Below are 14,284 nucleotides of genomic sequence, written 5' to 3' on the forward strand. Positions count from 1 at the left end.
TGGGATTTTCAGTGGTCTAGGATGTGGGTTAATGCCCCTTCCAGGCTGCAAATGTTTTTGGGACATTCAGAGCTCTCTGACACAGTTTTTGGGCCACCAATATTTTCTGGACTTTAGGGGCTCTAGGATGCCTATGAACCCCTTTTTTGGGCATCCAAAGTTTTCAACCTTTTTGCAGGCCTAAAATGCATTTTAAGGTCTTTTTTGCCTGCTATCATATTCTGAACGTTCACGGGTGTAGGATGCATTTTCCGTGCCCAAAATATTTTTTGGAAATTCAGTCGTCTAGGATGCGGGTTAATGCCCCTTTCAGGATGCAAATGTTTTTGGGACATTCAGAGCTCTCTGGCACAGTTTTTGGGCGACCAACATTTTCTGGACTTTAGGGGGGCTAGGATGCCTGTAAACCCCTTTTTTGGGCCTTCAAAGTTTTCAACCTTTTTGCAGGCCTAAGATGCATTTTAAGGCCTTTTTTTGGGCTGCTATCATATTCTGAACTTTCAGGGGTGTAGGATGCATTTTTCGTGCCCAAAATATTTTTGAGAATTTCAGTGGTCTAGGATGCTGGTTAATGCCCCTTTCAAGCTGCAAATGTTTTGGGGTCATTCAGAGCTCTCTGACAGTTTTTGGGCCACCAACATTTTCTGGACTTTAGGGGGTCTAGGATGTCTGTAAACCCCTTTTTTGGGCCTCCAAAGTTTTCAACCTTTTTGCAGGCCTAAGATGCATTTTAAGGCCCTTTTTGCCTGCTAACATATTCTGAACGTTCACGGGTGTAGGATGCATTTTCTGTGCCCAAAATATTTTTGGGAAATTCAGTCGTCTAGGATGCGGGTTAATGCCCCTTTCAGGCTGCAAATGTTTTTTGGACATTCAGAGCTCTCTGAAACCGTTTTTGGGCCACCAACATTTTCTGGACTTTAGGGGGTCTAGGATGCCTGTAAACCCCTTTTTTGGGCCTTCAAAGTTTTCAACCTTTTTGCAGGCCTAAGATGCATTTTAAGGCCTTTTTTGCCTGCTAACATATTCTGAACGTTCACGGGTGTAGGATGCATTTTCCGTGCCCAAAATATTTTTTGGAAATTCAGTCGTCTAGGATGCGGGTTAATGCCCCTTTCAGGATGCAAATGTTTTTGGGACATTCAGAGCTCTCTGACACCGTTTTTGGGCCACAAACATTTTCTGGACTTTAGGGGGTCTAGGATGTCTGTAAAGCCCTTTTTTGGGCCTCCAAAGTTTTCAACTTTTTTGCAGGCCTTAGAGGCATTTTAAGGGCTTTTTTGGCTGCTAACATATACTGAACGTTCAGGGGTATAGGATTCATTTTTTCGTTCCCAATATATTTTTGGGATTTTCAGTGGTCTAGGATGCGGGTTAATACCCCTTTCAGGCTGCAAATGTTTTTGGGACATGCAGAGCTCTCTGACACAGTTTTTGGGCCACCAATAATTTCTGGACTTTAGGGGCTCTAGGATGCCTGTAAACCCCTTTTTTGGGCATCCAAAGTTTTCAACCTTTTTGCAGGCCTAAGATGCATTTTAAGGCCTTTTTGGGCTGCTAAAATATACTGAACTTTCAGGGTGTAGGATGCATTTCCCGTGCCCAAAATATTTTTGGGAAATTCAGTGGTCTAGGATGCGGGTTAATGCCCCTTTCAGGCTGCAAATGTTTTTGGGACATTCAGAGCTCTCTGGCACAGTTTTTGGGCCACCAACATTTTCTGGACTTTAGGGGGGCTAGGATGCCTGTAAACCCCTTTTTTGGGCCTTCAAAGTTTTCAACCTTTTTGCAGGCCTAAGATGCATTTTAAGGCCTTTTTTTGGGCTGCTATCATATTCTGAACTTTCAGGGGTGTAGGATGCATTTTTCGTGCCCAAAATATTTTTGAGAATTTCAGTGGTCTAGGATGCTGGTTAATGCCCCTTTCAAGCTGCAAATGTTTTTGGGGTCATTCAGAGCTCTCTGAAACAGTTTTTGGGCCACCAACATTTTCTGGACTTTAGGGGGTCTAGGATGTCTGTAAACCCCTTTTTTGGGCCTCCAAAGTTTTCAACCTTTTTGCAGGCCTAAGATGCATTTTAAGGCCTTTTTTGCCTGCTAACATATTCTGAACGTTCACGGGTGTAGGATGCATTTTCTGTGCCCAAAATATTTTTGGGAAATTCAGTCGTCTAGGATGCGGGTTAATGCCCCTTTCAGGCTGCAAATGTTTTTTGGACATTCAGAGCTCTCTGAAACAGTTTTTGGGCCACCAACATTTTCTGGACTTTAGGGGGTCTAGGATGCCTGTAAACCCCTTTTTTGGGCCTTCAAAGTTTTCAACCTTTTTGCAGGCCTAAAATGCATTTTAAGGCCTTTTTTGCCTGCTAACATATTCTGAACGTTCACGGGTGTAGGATGCATTTTCTGTGCCCAAAATATTTTTGGGAAATTCAGTCGTCTAGGATGCGGGTTAATGCCCCTTTCAGGCTGCAAATGTTTTTGGGACATTCAGAGCTCTCTGACACAGTTTTTGGGCCACAAACCTTTTCTGGACTTTAGGGGGTCTAGGATGTCTGTAAAGCCCTTTTTTGGGCCTCCAAAGTTTTCAACCTTTTTGCAGGCCTTAGATGCATTTTAAGGGCTTTTTTGGCTGCTAACATATACTGAACGTTCAAGGGTATAGGATTCATTTTTTCGTTCCCTAATATATTTTTGGGATTTTCAGTGGTCTAGGATGCGGGTTAATGCCCCTTTCAGGCTGCACATGTTTTTGGGACATTCAGAGCTCTCTGGCACAGTTTTTGGGCCACCAATATTTTCTGGACTTTAGGGGCTCTAGGATGCCTATAAACCCCTTTTTTGGGCATCCAAAGTTTTCAACCTTTTTGCAGGCCTAAGATGCATTTTAAGGCCTTTTTGGGCTGCTAAAATATACTGAACGTTCAAGGGTATAGGATTCATTTTTTCGTCCCTAATATATTTTTGGGATTTTCAGTGGTCTAGCATGTGGGTTAATGCCCCTTTCAGGCTGCAAATGTTTTTGGGACATTCAGAGCTCTCTGGCACAGTTTTTGGGCCACCAACATTTTCTGGACTTTAGGGGGGGCTAGGATGCCTGTAAACCCCTTTTTTGGGCCTTCAAAGTTTTCAACCTTTTTGCAGGCCTAAGATGCATTTTAAGGCCTTTTTTTGGGCTGCTATCATATTCTGAACTTTCAGGGGTGTAGGATGCATTTTTCGTGCCCAAAATATTTTTGAGAATTTCAGTGGTCTAGGATGCTGGTTAATGCCCCTTTCAAGCTGCAAATGTTTTTGGGGTCATTCAGAGCTCTCTGACAGTTTTTGGGCCACCAACATTTTCTGGACTTTAGGGGGTCTAGGATGTCTGTAAACCCCTTTTTTGGGCCTCCAAAGTTTTCAACCATTTGCAGGCCTAAGATGCATTTTAAGGCCTTTCTTGCCTGCTAACATATTCTGAACGTTCACGGGTGTAGGATGCATTTTCCGTGCCCAAAATATTTTTGGGAAATTCAGTCGTCTAGGATGCGGGTTCATGCCCCTTTCAGGCTGCAAATGTTTTTGGGACATTCAGAGCTCTCTGACACAGTTTTTGGGCCACAAACATTTTCTGGACTTTAGGGGGTCTAGGATGTCTGTAAAGCCCTTTTTTGGGCCTCCAAAGTTTTCAACCTTTTTGCAGGCCTTAGATGCATTTTCAGGGCTTTTTTGGCTGCTAACATATACTGAACGTTCAAGGGTATAGGATTCATTTTTTCGTCCCCAATATATTTTTGGGATTTTCAGTGGTCTAGGATGCGGGTTAATGCCCTTTTCAGGCTGCAAATGTTTTTGGGACATTCAGAGCTCTCTGACACAGTTTTTGGGCCACCAATATTTTCTGGACTTTAGGGGCTCTAGGATGCCTATGAACCCCTTTTTTGGGCATCCAAAGTTTTCAACCTTTTTGCAGGCCTAAGATGCATTTTAAGGCCTTTTTTGCCTGCTAACATATTCTGAACGTTCACGGGTGTAGGATGCATTTTCCGTGCCCAAAATATTTTTGGGAAATTCAGTGGTCTAGGATGCGGGTTAATGCCCCTTTCAGGCTGCAAATGTTTTTTGGACATTCAGAGCTCTCTGAAACCGTTTTTTGGCCACCAACATTTTCTGGACTTTAGGGGGTCTAGGAGGCCTGTAAACCCCTTTTTTGGGCCTTCAAAGTTTTCAACCTTTTTGCAGGCCTAAGATGCATTTTAAGGCCTTTTTTGCCTGCTAACATATTCTGAACGTTCACGGGTGTAGGATGCATTTTCCGTGCCCAAAATATTTTTTGGAAATTCAGTCGTCTAGGATGCGGGTTAATGCCCCTTTCAGGATGCAAATGTTTTTGGGACATTCAGAGCTCTCTGACACCGTTTTTGGGCCACAAACATTTTCTGGACTTTAGGGGGTCTAGGATGTCTGTAAAGCCCTTTTTTGGGCCTCCAAAGTTTTCAACTTTTTTGCAGGCCTTAGAGGCATTTTAAGGGCTTTTTTGGCTGCTAACATATACTGAACGTTCAGGGGTATAGGATTCATTTTTTCGTTCCCAATATATTTTTGGGATTTTCAGTGGTCTAGGATGCGGGTTAATGCCCCTTTCAGGCTGCAAATGTTTTTGGGACATGCAGAGCTCTCTGACACAGTTTTTGGGCCACCAATAATTTCTGGACTTTAGGGGCTCTAGGATGCCTGTAAACCCCTTTTTTGGGCATCCAAAGTTTTCAACCTTTTTGCAGGCCTAAGATGCATTTTAAGGCCTTTTTGGGCTGCTAAAATATACTGAACTTTCAGGGTGTAGGATGCATTTCCCGTGCCCAAAATATTTTTGGGAAATTCAGTGGTCTAGGATGCGGGTTAATGCCCCTTTCAGGCTGCAAATGTTTTTGGGACATTCAGAGCTCTCTGGCACAGTTTTTGGGCCACCAACATTTTCTGGACTTTAGGGGGGCTAGGATGCCTGTAAACCCCTTTTTTGGGCCTTCAAAGTTTTCAACCTTTTTGCAGGCCTAAGATGCATTTTAAGGCCTTTTTTTGGGCTGCTATCATATTCTGAACTTTCAGGGGTGTAGGATGCATTTTTCGTGCCCAAAATATTTTTGAGAATTTCAGTGGTCTAGGATGCTGGTTAATGCCCCTTTCAAGCTGCAAATGTTTTTGGGGTCATTCAGAGCTCTCTGAAACAGTTTTTGGGCCACCAACATTTTCTGGACTTTAGGGGGTCTAGGATGTCTGTAAACCCCTTTTTTGGGCCTCCAAAGTTTTCAACCTTTTTGCAGGCCTAAGATGCATTTTAAGGCCTTTTTTGCCTGCTAACATATTCTGAACGTTCACGGGTGTAGGATGCATTTTCTGTGCCCAAAATATTTTTGGGAAATTCAGTCGTCTAGGATGCGGGTTAATGCCCCTTTCAGGCTGCAAATGTTTTTTGGACATTCAGAGCTCTCTGAAACAGTTTTTGGGCCACCAACATTTTCTGGACTTTAGGGGGTCTAGGATGCCTGTAAACCCCTTTTTTGGGCCTTCAAAGTTTTCAACCTTTTTGCAGGCCTAAAATGCATTTTAAGGCCTTTTTTGCCTGCTAACATATTCTGAACGTTCACGGGTGTAGGATGCATTTTCTGTGCCCAAAATATTTTTGGGAAATTCAGTCGTCTAGGATGCGGGTTAATGCCCCTTTCAGGCTGCAAATGTTTTTGGGACATTCAGAGCTCTCTGACACAGTTTTTGGGCCACAAACCTTTTCTGGACTTTAGGGGGTCTAGGATGTCTGTAAAGCCCTTTTTTGGGCCTCCAAAGTTTTCAACCTTTTTGCAGGCCTTAGATGCATTTTAAGGGCTTTTTTGGCTGCTAACATATACTGAACGTTCAAGGGTATAGGATTCATTTTTTCGTTCCCTAATATATTTTTGGGATTTTCAGTGGTCTAGGATGCGGGTTAATGCCCCTTTCAGGCTGCAAATGTTTTTGGGACATTCAGAGCTGTCTGACACAGTTTTTGGGCCACCAATATTTTCTGGACTTTAGGGGCTCTAGGATGCCTATAAACCCCTTTTTTGGGCATCCAAAGTTTTCAACCTTTTTGCAGGCCTAAGATGCATTTTAAGGCCTTTTTGGGCTGCTAAAATATACTGAACGTTCAAGGGTATAGGATTCATTTTTTCGTCCCTAATATATTTTTGGGATTTTCAGTGGTCTAGCATGTGGGTTAATGCCCCTTTCAGGCTGCAAATGTTTTTGGGACATTCAGAGCTCTCTGGCACAGTTTTTGGGCCACCAACATTTTCTGGACTTTAGGGGGGCTAGGATGCCTGTAAACCCCTTTTTTGGGCCTTCAAAGTTTTCAACCTTTTTGCAGGCCTAAGATGCATTTTAAGGCCTTTTTTTGGGCTGCTATCATATTCTGAACTTTCAGGGGTGTAGGATGCATTTTTCGTGCCCAAAATATTTTTGAGAATTTCAGTGGTCTAGGATGCTGGTTAATGCCCCTTTCAAGCTGCAAATGTTTTTGGGGTCATTCAGAGCTCTCTGACAGTTTTTGGGCCACCAACATTTTCTGGACTTTAGGGGGTCTAGGATGTCTGTAAACCCCTTTTTTGGGCCTCCAAAGTTTTCAACCATTTGCAGGCCTAAGATGCATTTTAAGGCCTTTCTTGCCTGCTAACATATTCTGAACGTTCACGGGTGTAGGATGCATTTTCCGTGCCCAAAATATTTTTGGGAAATTCAGTCGTCTAGGATGCGGGTTCATGCCCCTTTCAGGCTGCAAATGTTTTTGGGACATTCAGAGCTCTCTGACACAGTTTTTGGGCCACAAACATTTTCTGGACTTTAGGGGGTCTAGGATGTCTGTAAAGCCCTTTTTTGGGCCTCCAAAGTTTTCAACCTTTTTGCAGGCCTTAGATGCATTTTCAGGGCTTTTTTGGCTGCTAACATATACTGAACGTTCAAGGGTATAGGATTCATTTTTTCGTCCCCAATATATTTTTGGGATTTTCAGTGGTCTAGGATGCGGGTTAATGCCCTTTTCAGGCTGCAAATGTTTTTGGGACATTCAGAGCTCTCTGACACAGTTTTTGGGCCACCAATATTTTCTGGACTTTAGGGGCTCTAGGATGCCTATGAACCCCTTTTTTGGGCATCCAAAGTTTTCAACCTTTTTGCAGGCCTAAAATGCATTTTAAGGCCTTTTTGGGGTGCTAACATATACTGAACTTTCAGGGTGTAGGATGCATTTTCCGTGCCCAAAATATTTTTGGGAAATTCAGTGGTCTAGGATGCGGGTTAATGCCCCTTTCAGGCTGCAAATGTTTTTTGGACATTCAGAGCTCTCTGAAACAGTTTTTGGGCCACCAACATTTTCTGGACTTTAGGGGGGCTAGGATGCCTGTAAACCCCTTTTTTGGGCCTTCAAAGTTTTCAACCTTTTTGCAGGCCTAAGATGCATTTTAAGGCCTTTTTTTGGGCTGCTATCATATTCTGAACTTTCAGGGGTGTAGGATGCATTTTTCGTGCCCAAAATATTTTTGAGAATTTCAGTGGTCTAGGATGCTGGTTAATGCCCCTTTCAAGCTGCAAATGTTTTGGGGTCATTCAGAGCTCTCTGACAGTTTTTGGGCCACCAACATTTTCTGGACTTTAGGGGGTCTAGGATGTCTGTAAACCCCTTTTTTGGGCCTCCAAAGTTTTCAACCTTTTTGCAGGCCTAAGATGCATTTTAAGGCCCTTCTTGCCTGCTAACATATTCTGAACGTTCACGGGTGTAGGATGCATTTTCTGTGCCCAAAATATTTTTGGGAAATTCAGTCGTCTAGGATGCGGGTTAATGCCCCTTTCAGGCTGCAAATGTTTTTTGGACATTCAGAGCTCTCTGAAACCGTTTTTGGGCCACCAACATTTTCTGGACTTTAGGGGGTCTAGGATGCCTGTAAACCCCTTTTTTGGGCCTTCAAAGTTTTCAACCTTTTTGCAGGCCTAAGATGCATTTTAAGGCCTTTTTTGCCTGCTAACATATTCTGAACGTTCACGGGTGTAGGATGCATTTTCCGTGCCCAAAATATTTTTTGGAAATTCAGTCGTCTAGGATGCGGGTTAATGCCCCTTTCAGGATGCAAATGTTTTTGGGACATTCAGAGCTCTCTGACACCGTTTTTGGGCCACAAACATTTTCTGGACTTTAGGGGGTCTAGGATGTCTGTAAAGCCCTTTTTTGGGCCTCCAAAGTTTTCAACTTTTTTGCAGGCCTTAGAGGCATTTTAAGGGCTTTTTTGGCTGCTAACATATACTGAACGTTCAGGGGTATAGGATTCATTTTTTCGTTCCCAATATATTTTTGGGATTTTCAGTGGTCTAGGATGCGGGTTAATGCCCCTTTCAGGCTGCAAATGTTTTTGGGACATGCAGAGCTCTCTGACACAGTTTTTGGGCCACCAATAATTTCTGGACTTTAGGGGCTCTAGGATGCCTGTAAACCCCTTTTTTGGGCATCCAAAGTTTTCAACCTTTTTGCAGGCCTAAGATGCATTTTAAGGCCTTTTTGGGCTGCTAAAATATACTGAACTTTCAGGGTGTAGGATGCATTTCCCGTGCCCAAAATATTTTTGGGAAATTCAGTGGTCTAGGATGCGGGTTAATGCCCCTTTCAGGCTGCAAATGTTTTTGGGACATTCAGAGCTCTCTGGCACAGTTTTTGGGCCACCAACATTTTCTGGACTTTAGGGGGGCTAGGATGCCTGTAAACCCCTTTTTTGGGCCTTCAAAGTTTTCAACCTTTTTGCAGGCCTAAGATGCATTTTAAGGCCTTTTTTTGGGCTGCTATCATATTCTGAACTTTCAGGGGTGTAGGATGCATTTTTCGTGCCCAAAATATTTTTGAGAATTTCAGTGGTCTAGGATGCTGGTTAATGCCCCTTTCAAGCTGCAAATGTTTTTGGGGTCATTCAGAGCTCTCTGAAACAGTTTTTGGGCCACCAACATTTTCTGGACTTTAGGGGGTCTAGGATGTCTGTAAACCCCTTTTTTGGGCCTCCAAAGTTTTCAACCTTTTTGCAGGCCTAAGATGCATTTTAAGGCCTTTTTTGCCTGCTAACATATTCTGAACGTTCACGGGTGTAGGATGCATTTTCTGTGCCCAAAATATTTTTGGGAAATTCAGTCGTCTAGGATGCGGGTTAATGCCCCTTTCAGGCTGCAAATGTTTTTTGGACATTCAGAACTCTCTGAAACAGTTTTTGGGCCACCAACATTTTCTGGACTTTAGGGGGTCTAGGATGCCTGTAAACCCCTTTTTTGGGCCTTCAAAGTTTTCAACCTTTTTGCAGGCCTAAAATGCATTTTAAGGCCTTTTTTGCCTGCTAACATATTCTGAACGTTCACGGGTGTAGGATGCATTTTCTGTGCCCAAAATATTTTTGGGAAATTCAGTCGTCTAGGATGCGGGTTAATGCCCCTTTCAGGCTGCAAATGTTTTTGGGACATTCAGAGCTCTCTGACACAGTTTTTGGGCCACAAACCTTTTCTGGACTTTAGGGGGTCTAGGATGTCTGTAAAGCCCTTTTTTGGGCCTCCAAAGTTTTCAACCTTTTTGCAGGCCTTAGATGCATTTTAAGGGCTTTTTTGGCTGCTAACATATACTGAACGTTCAAGGGTATAGGATTCATTTTTTCGTTCCCTAATATATTTTTGGGATTTTCAGTGGTCTAGGATGCGGGTTAATGCCCCTTTCAGGCTGCAAATGTTTTTTGGACATTCAGAGCTCTCTGAAACCGTTTTTGGGCCACCAACATTTTCTGGACTTTAGGGGGTCTAGGAGGCCTGTAAACCCCTTTTTTGGGCCTTCAAAGTTTTCAACCTTTTTGCAGGCCTAAGATGCATTTTAAGGCCTTTTTTGCCTGCTAACATATTCTGAACGTTCACGGGTGTAGGATGCATTTTCCGTGCCCAAAATATTTTTTGGAAATTCAGTCGTCTAGGATGCGGGTTAATGCTCCTTTCAGGATGCAAATGTTTTTGGGACATTCAGAGCTCTCTGACACCGTTTTTGGGCCACAAACATTTTCTGGACTTTAGGGGGTCTAGGATGTCTGTAAAGCCCTTTTTTGGGCCTCCAAAGTTTTCAACTTTTTTGCAGGCCTTAGAGGCATTTTAAGGGCTTTTTTGGCTGCTAACATATACTGAACGTTCAGGGGTATAGGATTCATTTTTTCGTTCCCAATATATTTTTGGGATTTTCAGTGGTCTAGGATGCGGGTTAATGCCCCTTTCAGGCTGCAAATGTTTTTGGGACATGCAGAGCTCTCTGACACAGTTTTTGGGCCACCAATAATTTCTGGACTTTAGGGGCTCTAGGATGCCTGTAAACCCCTTTTTTGGGCATCCAAAGTTTTCAACCTTTTTGCAGGCCTAAGATGCATTTTAAGGCCTTTTTGGGCTGCTAAAATATACTGAACTTTCAGGGTGTAGGATGCATTTCCCGTGCCCAAAATATTTTTGGGAAATTCAGTGGTCTAGGATGCGGGTTAATGCCCCTTTCAGGCTGCAAATGTTTTTGGGACATTCAGAGCTCTCTGGCACAGTTTTTGGGCCACCAACATTTTCTGGACTTTAGGGGGGCTAGGATGCCTGTAAACCCCTTTTTTGGGCCTTCAAAGTTTTCAACCTTTTTGCAGGCCTAAGATGCATTTTAAGGCCTTTTTTTGGGCTGCTATCATATTCTGAACTTTCAGGGGTGTAGGATGCATTTTTCGTGCCCAAAATATTTTTGAGAATTTCAGTGGTCTAGGATGCTGGTTAATGCCCCTTTCAAGCTGCAAATGTTTTTGGGGTCATTCAGAGCTCTCTGAAACAGTTTTTGGGCCACCAACATTTTCTGGACTTTAGGGGGTCTAGGATGTCTGTAAACCCCTTTTTTGGGCCTCCAAAGTTTTCAACCTTTTTGCAGGCCTAAGATGCATTTTAAGGCCTTTTTTGCCTGCTAACATATTCTGAACGTTCACGGGTGTAGGATGCATTTTCTGTGCCCAAAATATTTTTGGGAAATTCAGTCGTCTAGGATGCGGGTTAATGCCCCTTTCAGGCTGCAAATGTTTTTTGGACATTCAGAGCTCTCTGAAACAGTTTTTGGGCCACCAACATTTTCTGGACTTTAGGGGGTCTAGGATGCCTGTAAACCCCTTTTTTGGGCCTTCAAAGTTTTCAACCTTTTTGCGGGCCTAAAATGCATTTTAAGGCCTTTTTTGCCTGCTAACATATTCTGAACGTTCACGGGTGTAGGATGCATTTTCTGTGCCCAAAATATTTTTGGGAAATTCAGTCGTCTAGGATGCGGGTTAATGCCCCTTTCAGGCTGCAAATGTTTTTGGGACATTCAGAGCTCTCTGACACAGTTTTTGGGCCACAAACCTTTTCTGGACTTTAGGGGGTCTAGGATGTCTGTAAAGCCCTTTTTTGGGCCTCCAAAGTTTTCAACCTTTTTGCAGGCCTTAGATGCATTTTAAGGGCTTTTTTGGCTGCTAACATATACTGAACGTTCAAGGGTATAGGATTCATTTTTTCGTTCCCTAATATATTTTTGGGATTTTCAGTGGTCTAGGATGCGGGTTAATGCCCCTTTCAGGCTGCAAATGTTTTTGGGACATTCAGAGCTGTCTGACACAGTTTTTGGGCCACCAATATTTTCTGGACTTTAGGGGCTCTAGGATGCCTATAAACCCCTTTTTTGGGCATCCAAAGTTTTCAACCTTTTTGCAGGCCTAAGATGCATTTTAAGGCCTTTTTGGGCTGCTAAAATATACTGAACGTTCAAGGGTATAGGATTCATTTTTTCGTCCCTAATATATTTTTGGGATTTTCAGTGGTCTAGCATGTGGGTTAATGCCCCTTTCAGGCTGCAAATGTTTTTGGGACATTCAGAGCTCTCTGGCACAGTTTTTGGGCCACCAACATTTTCTGGACTTTAGGGGGGCTAGGATGCCTGTAAACCCCTTTTTTGGGCCTTCAAAGTTTTCAACCTTTTTGCAGGCCTAAGATGCATTTTAAGGCCTTTTTTTGGGCTGCTATCATATTCTGAACTTTCAGGGGTGTAGGATGCATTTTTCGTGCCCAAAATATTTTTGAGAATTTCAGTGGTCTAGGATGCTGGTTAATGCCCCTTTCAAGCTGCAAATGTTTTTGGGGTCATTCAGAGCTCTCTGACAGTTTTTGGGCCACCAACATTTTCTGGACTTTAGGGGGTCTAGGATGTCTGTAAACCCCTTTTTTGGGCCTCCAAAGTTTTCAACCATTTGCAGGCCTAAGATGCATTTTAAGGCCTTTCTTGCCTGCTAACATATTCTGAACGTTCACGGGTGTAGGATGCATTTTCCGTGCCCAAAATATTTTTGGGAAATTCAGTCGTCTAGGATGCGGGTTCATGCCCCTTTCAGGCTGCAAATGTTTTTGGGACATTCAGAGCTCTCTGACACAGTTTTTGGGCCACAAACATTTTCTGGACTTTAGGGGGTCTAGGATGTCTGTAAAGCCCTTTTTTGGGCCTCCAAAGTTTTCAACCTTTTTGCAGGCCTTAGATGCATTTTCAGGGCTTTTTTGGCTGCTAACATATACTGAACGTTCAAGGGTATAGGATTCATTTTTCGTCCCCAATATATTTTTGGGATTTTCAGTGGTCTAGGATGCGGGTTAATGCCCTTTACAGGCTGCAAATGTTTTTGGGACATTCAGAGCTCTCTGACACAGTTTTTGGGCCACCAATATTTTATGAACTATAGGGGCTCTAGGATGCCTATGAACCCCTTTTTTGGGCATCCAAAGTTTTCAACCTTTTTGCAGGCCTAAAATGCATTTTAAGGCCTTTTTGGGGTGCTAACATATACTGAACTTTCAGGGTGTAGGATGCATTTTCCGTGCCCAAAATATTTTTGGGAAATTCAGTGGTCTAGGATGCGGGTTAATGCCCCTTTCAGGCTGCAAATGTTTTTTGGACATTCAGAGCTCTCTGAAACAGTTTTTGGGCCACCAACATTTTCTGGACTTTAGGGGGGCTAGGATGCCTGTAAACCCCTTTTTTGGGCTTTAAAAGTTTTCAACCTTTTTGCAGGCCTAAGATGCATTTTAAGGCCTTTTTTTGGGCTGCTATCATATTCTGAACTTTCAGGGGTGTAGGATGCATTTTTCGTGCCCAAAATATTTTTGAGAATTTCAGTGGTCTAGGATGCTGGTTAATGCCCCTTTCAAGCTGCAAATGTTTTGGGGTCATTCAGAGCTCTCTGACAGTTTTTGGGCCACCAACATTTTCTGGACTTTAGGGGGTCTAGGATGTCTGTAAACCCCTTTTTTGGGCCTCCAAAGTTTTCAACCTTTTTGCAGGCCTAAGATGCATTTTAAGGCCCTTCTTGCCTGCTAACATATTCTGAACGTTCACGGGTGTAGGATGCATTTTCTGTGCCCAAAATATTTTTGGGAAATTCAGTCGTCTAGGATGCGGGTTAATGCCCCTTTCAGGCTGCAAATGTTTTTTGGACATTCAGAGCTCTCTGAAACCGTTTTTGGGCCACCAACATTTTCTGGACTTTAGGGGGTCTAGGATGCCTGTAAACCCCTTTTTTGGGCCTTCAAAGTTTTCAACCTTTTTGCAGGCCTAAGATGCATTTTAAGGCCTTTTTTGCCTGCTAACATATTCTGAACGTTCACGGGTGTAGGATGCATTTTCCGTGCCCAAAATATTTTTTGGAAATTCAGTCGTCTAGGATGCGGGTTAATGCCCCTTTCAGGATGCAAATGTTTTTGGGACATTCAGAGCTCTCTGACACCGTTTTTGGGCCACAAACATTTTCTGGACTTTAGGGGGTCTAGGATGTCTGTAAAGCCCTTTTTTGGGCCTCCAAAGTTTTCAACTTTTTTGCAGGCCTTAGAGGCATTTTAAGGGCTTTTTTGGCTGCTAACATATACTGAACGTTCAGGGGTATAGGATTCATTTTTTCGTTCCCAATATATTTTTGGGATTTTCAGTGGTCTAGGATGCGGGTTAATGCCCCTTTCAGGCTGCAAATGTTTTTGGGACATGCAGAGCTCTCTGACACAGTTTTTGGGCCACCAATAATTTCTGGACTTTAGGGGCTCTAGGATGCCTGTAAACCCCTTTTTTGGGCATCCAAAGTTTTCAACCTTTTTGCAGGCCTAAGATGCATTTTAAGGCCTTTTTGGGCTGCTAAAATATACTGAACTTTCAGGGTGTAGGATGCATTTCCTGTGCCCAAAATATTTTTGG

The sequence above is a fragment of the Ambystoma mexicanum genome, chromosome 14 (genome assembly GCF_040938575.1).
Source record: "Ambystoma mexicanum isolate Mex_15411 chromosome 14, UKY_AmexF1_1, whole genome shotgun sequence".
Classification (NCBI taxonomy): domain Eukaryota; kingdom Metazoa; phylum Chordata; class Amphibia; order Caudata; family Ambystomatidae; genus Ambystoma; species Ambystoma mexicanum.